Below are 6694 nucleotides of genomic sequence, written 5' to 3'. Positions count from 1 at the left end.
TACCTTTCATTGCATTGCTGTTAAGAGTGAAAATATATTTACATGAGTTGATACACAAGGTTGAATAGAAATCTACAGTTCCACACCTTAACTGGGCACCACACTCAAAGATGCAATGAGAGCATATTCCTGATTTTTTATCTTTTAATTATTGAATATAAATAATCATTTCAGATTTACATATTCACCCCAATTTTATGTCCCCATTACTAGTCTCTTGAAGACTTCCCTGGGATTTTTATCTTTTGCTTATTTTCTATATATGCAACATCTGGAGGCTTTACTTTTCTATTTCTTTACCTCTGCCACCAAACATGCATGTTTCTTCTCAATTTTGGAACTTAACAGTGCTATTAGACTGCATTCTGTCCTTTCTGTTCTGTTCACTTTCAGCTATTGTATGCAAAGTTATGACTTCAATATCTACATGAAATCAAAAGGGTCAATTTTATGATTTCATTGTACAAGATTGGAGCTGAAGGTGCCCTTCTTTCCACATTGTTACATTTCATTATCCTATATATGCTTTTCGTCCTTTTCATCTGCTGAGCCAGAACTCACAAAGTTGACAATAATCTCACAACGGTAAATCCAATGGATTTGTCCCACTTCCATTCTGCTTCATTACTCTTAGTAACAAAATATGTCAATCACTGTGCTTTTATTCTTTAAACTCTAACCATTATGAAATTCTTAATTTTCATTCTTCCTCCATTATGACAAATTTCTTTCTTCTGTGTTGAATTTTATTCTTCCTCTTCCTCTCCATTGTGTCATTTCACTGTTTTCAATATCTGTTTTCAGCTCTTTTATGCCAGTTCTTCTCAACTTTCTCACTCAGTCACATGACTTCAATTTACTGCTTGCTGCTGACAGCATGACTGTGTCTTTATCAATTTTGATTGCAAAACTGTATACTAGTATGTCTGTGTTTATGTGTGCACATTAATATCACCTTTAATTCAACATATCCAGCAGTGAGCCCAAGTTCCCACCACAAAAGGTTTTTGATGAAATCTTTAACAGCACTGCGTACCATTTTCCAGACATCTAAACTGAAAATTCAGCTTCATCTTTGACCCCAGCTTCTGCTCCCCATATCTCTAATAATTCTGTCCTACTCCCATCATTTTGATTTAAATCCTAATAATACATCAAAATATGACTCTTTGTCATGTTTCTTCCCAGATAAAAACATGCAGCAGCTTCTCGGTTCAAGAAAGATTTAAATCAACACCATTTTAATGTATGTACTGATCTATGTATGATCTTCTGAGGTTTATTTTGTCTTTAGCAGTCATTCTGTATTCATGACACACTGACTTTTATACCAACTGTTTCCATATTTTGCAGCTAGACTTAACATACTTGTTTTAAGAATTGTTCAGGAAAGAGCAATAAATATGTTTCAAAGGCCTTACATCCAAGTCTTGAGTAGAAATTAGGTATTTTCCATCTCTCTGCTCTCCTTTCTTTACAAGCTTTTTCCTGCCAATCTCATTTATATAATGACATCAGTCATCATCTCTATTCAGACAATTCACAAATACATGCAAACACACACACACTTAATGCTTGTCCTACAATGTCACATTTTTCCTACAATTAATTCATTCTAAAAATAAAACACAAATAAAAAGATTGGTGTCTTCTGACTCAATATTATGTCATGTTAACATGAACATGAATATTAATGTTCTTCATGAATAAACTAGATACCATGAAAGGCATTCACCATCAGAGATTTTCCCTGTGAACCAAGTTAAAATACTCAGAGATGTTGCATCATGGTTATAGCTTGGTCAGAAGGTTCCATCTGCCAATTTCCTACTGGCAAAGGAAATCCTTAAGACCATAACATAGAAAAAGGAAGAAAATGAAAGTGTGACTCATCACTCCAAAAAATTAGTTATGTCTATACATTCACAGTGAACACCATCCATTTATTACTCTCTTAATGATATCTTAAACAATGGCTTTATGCTCCTGAAAATTTAATCTAATTATAAATTATCAATTAAGTTATTTTCTTCTGCAGAATAACATAGATTCATATGTTGAAAGATGGCAGAGTTGTTTATGATATTAGCATCATATTCAGATAATATATTTTCAAAATAGCACTCCCTCCATGACTTTTAGTGAGTAATTAGTAGTATGGGATCTCTATACAAATAGTTTATTTAGTCAATTCAAACAAGTGAAATATACATATGTGTATGGTAAAATGCTTTTTAAAAAATTAAATTCACCTCTCTTTAATCTGAATAGCAGCAGAGCATTTAATTATCTCTCTGTTTATGATAAAGGAGAAATAAACAAGTGATTGACTTTCTCCCATAAACATTTTACCATAATATTTATAGACACTTGCATGTGGAGAGAAAATGTAGTGTTTATTGGCAGAATGGCTACCATCTTTTACCTGAAGTTGAGAAGCAAACACCAGGAATGAAGATGTGTACAAGCTCCTAAAAGGAGTGGTGTCCTTTTTCTCTAAAATCATGAGAAAGTGAAGAAGGCACAAAGGAGGATATATGGTATAATCTACTGGCTGAGGTCACTGGGCAAAGATTCCCAAGGAAGCAATTACTATCTATCTGTGTTCACTGGGACACTGTTTAGTTAGGAATCACTTAGGGAAAAGGAAGCATATAAGGCAGATATTTTTATGACTCTGCTCTTACTCTTTGTAAGAGATGATTTGCAGTTTCCAGATCCAAATAAGATAACCGTATGGGGCCTGGGATCACCTGCACTTGGAAATCACAAATTTCTTCAAAATTCACCTCTGGAGTTGTCTTCTCTAGATATTCACGAGATTGTTCCAATCATATCAATCACTCAAAATATGAGAAATGTAAAAAGACATACTAGAAGGCCTTGTGAAGGCCTTGAATGAGGCTTACCAAAAGTATCCAAAAGGAATAAATATACAATTGAAATAATGTGCAAATTAAACCTAGCAAAAACACTGAAACTGAGATGTGAAAATAACCTCAAGTGACATTGGAATATAATTTTGGAAAAGACCCACATTAGAAGATGATGGACAGTGTCACATATGAGCCTCTTCTCTGGGAGAGGGATATAAATTCAGAAGAAGCAAACAGAAGAAATTCTGGCAATGCCCGTGATTCTCAGACATGCACATACAAACACATACAAATGCACAAGGCTCTGCTCACATGTCACTTTCCTGCAAAGTCTTTCTGAGTCCCCTAATCATAGGCTGTCTCTACTTACTCAGAAACATCCTACTGTGTACACCAGTCTTGTAGCCATTTTGTGCTCTGACATCTGACAGTAATAATTTGCCTGCAGGTTATCTTATCTACACAATTTTAAACTTCAGAGCTGAGGGTGTGCATGCATGCCTTAGTTTCTAAATACAGAGTGCTTTTCTAATTATTTTACCTTTACTTATAAATATTAATGCATTGTTATCAGACAATGCCACTGAGTAACTTCTCATGTTTCTGAAATTGGCAGTGTGTAAAATATTATTACTCATTATTATTATGTACAATTATATGCCAGTATATTTACACATAAAAGAAATGGACAATTGTCTAGGAACATTAAAATTTCCAAACTTGATTGAGTAATAGAAAGCCTGAGTAGAACAATTAAAATTTAATCTTGATCAAGCATCCACTCCCACCCCAGAAAAACAAGTGTGATATCCTGAAAGCCAAGTAAGGAAACAACATCAAAGTAGAAAGAATGATTGACTGTGCCAAATGCTGTTAGCAGGTCAAATACAACCTACACCAAAACATTTATCAAGGAGAATGTCAATTTTGACCATGACAAAACAAGTATTTCTGGAGTGGTGGTGTGAAAATGTGGATGAAATGGATTTAAGAACCAATGGATGAATTGATGTAAGCAAGTTAAGACATCTCTAAAGGAAAGCAAAGGAAGCAAAGAAATGAGTCAGTAACTAGTGAGCAAGGTCTTGTAAAATGAGACTTTTTAAAAATTAGAATATAACAATACTTTATGGTGAGTGAATGACTGAGTGGAGAGAAAAATATTAATGATTCAGGAGAGAGAATGAATTCCTAGAGCAATTTCCTTGAGGTGGTAAGAGATGAGATCTCAGCCAGAAGTGGGAGAACTGAATGTATATAGGAGTCTGCAAAGTTCAACCATCAAAACAGGTGGGAAAACAGAGTAGGTAGGTGAAAATGCTGGCTGGTGGACAAATATGATGGTGGGAGTACCCTGTAGGTACTGCTTGGATTTACTGTAAGAATACATGATGTAATTAAATGAATGTTAATAACAGAATGATCCAAAGTCTTATCATGCATCACCAAATCCATGATTTGGTGAAGGTGAGGCATCACCAAATCCATGATTTGTGAGGGGGAGAAATTTAAAATGCATTATTTGCCTCACCACTCAAAAGGTAGATATTTCAATTTCTGAAGGATATGATTATGAAATAAGAATTTTACTTAAATATTTTTTTAAAAAATAGCAATAATATACAGACTAAATACTTCCCAAATACAAAATAAATTAAAAGGTAAAAATGCAGCTCATGGAGGAAAGAGCAAAGAAGAAACAACTATGACATTTTGCATATTGAAAGCATTAAAATAAGGTGAAAGAAGACAAATTACATCAGGCCAGGCATATAGTAGTGCCCGTAAATGAGTTCAATAAATAAATCAGTCTCTTACAGCAACAAATGGAAGCAGGATGAATGTCCCAATTCATCAAAAGAGGCAGGTCACAGGCTGAATGAAAAAGATAAAAACAAACCTAAACCCAAATATATACTAATTATACAAAATAAATTGATATGAAATAAACCTAAAGTAAAATGAATAAAAAATAGAAATAAAAAGAATAGAAAATATTGAATTTTCAAAAAAAATACTCAATAAAATTTTGATTTCATGTTAAAAGAAACCACTAAACAGGCAAAAAAAGAGCATGTTTTATTGATCAAATATTGAGTCTACAATGAATATGTAGATGCACTGGAATTTTATGTCTCAAGCAAGCAGCAAATCATGTCAATAAAAAACTATTGAGACTGACTACACAAAAATTGAAATATGTTCTGTAAAAAGACTAAAAATTCAACTCTAAAATTTTAAACAAGAATTTTAAAATGTGGAAAATATATGTGACATAGAAAGTAAATATTCAATAATTTAATAACTTCTTAAATTTAAGAAAACAATGAATACTCCTATGAATAATATGTATGTGGATAAATGAGGAAAATAGACTAAAAACAGGAAAAAATGAACATCTTAAGCAATATGCTTAAAATTGCTTATAAAAATACTACATTTAATGTTCACATCCTGGAAAGGTAAAAAATAAAAATCTAATATCGTTAAAGATGGGGCAAGTGTGTAATCTTGTTCGTTGTTTCTACTTTTACAAACCATCTAAAAGTTCCTTGGGATAAAATAGGAGAAAGCAGAAAATGTCTCTGCTGTTAGACACAGTAAGTAAGCTTAGTTGTGGAAATTTAAATGAAGTCAAACAATCAGAAGGAGGGAAGGGAGGAGATGGAAGGAATGGGGCGGTGAGGGAAAGGAAAAAACTTTCATGCATTGGTGGTGGGAGAGTAAAGTGATACAAATGCTATGGCAAGAGATCTGTCAGTTTCTTATAAAACTAAACAACGGACCTACCCTTTGATCTGGTGAATCTACTCCTAGGACTTTAGTGGAAAGGAATGGAAAGAAAAACACTTCCAAAGGAATGTCCACAGAAGATAGCTCGAATCCAACAGGAAAATGGGTTAACAAACTGTTGTATCTTTAACCAATTGATGTTTTAAAAAATAGAACAAAGTCTCATATAGGCAACAAAATGGATTTGTCTCAAAAACCCAAAGCTGATTAAAAGAAGGCTTACACAGGAGTTTGATTCCACTTGCATGAAGTTCTAGAATAACCATAATTAACCTTTGGTGAGAAAATCAGGAGAATGGTGAGATAAGGATCAATTGGGAAGGAACATAATGGAACATTCAGGGGTGATTTGGGGTTATACAATTTTATTCACTTATTAAAATTCTGTGGATATACACTTAAGATTTCTTTTCATTTCATTGAACTTAAATTTCACATCAAAAGAAAAATTATGAGGATTTATTGAATTCTAGTAATGATATGCTTGCTGAAGTAGAAATATACTGATATCTTTGATTTCATTTGAAATGCATCAGAGAAGTTAGATGGATTGAGGGTGAATAGATGGATACATGACTAATTAACAAAATGCAAAAGTGGAAGAACATGTCCCTGTAAAACTTTCATATTTGCTGTTTGAAATTTTTCATTATAAAATATTGGGGAAAAGTTAAAGATTCATTTCTTTTCACATATGAATATTGATAAAAATCATCTAAATAAATATTAGCAAATATATTTATATTAGCAAATATACATATTAAATTTAAAATATAAATATAATATGAAAATAGAATAATAAATATTAACTATATATTAAAATAATAATATACATATTTCTATCGATTTTATTTCCAGTAAAGTAAATATGGTTCAATATTAGAAAATCTAGTAATGAAATTTCAATAATAGCATTAATTTCATTAATAAATTAATCATATGTGATTACCTGAATATTTCATTGAAGGAAAAGGTTAAAAGCTGATTAGGGGTCTCTACTTTCTTTTTTTTTTGCACAGAGTTTT

This window comes from Choloepus didactylus, assembly GCF_015220235.1.
Source record: "Choloepus didactylus isolate mChoDid1 chromosome 11 unlocalized genomic scaffold, mChoDid1.pri SUPER_11_unloc2, whole genome shotgun sequence".
Classification (NCBI taxonomy): domain Eukaryota; kingdom Metazoa; phylum Chordata; class Mammalia; order Pilosa; family Megalonychidae; genus Choloepus; species Choloepus didactylus.
Note: the sequence above shows the minus strand (reverse complement) of the source record.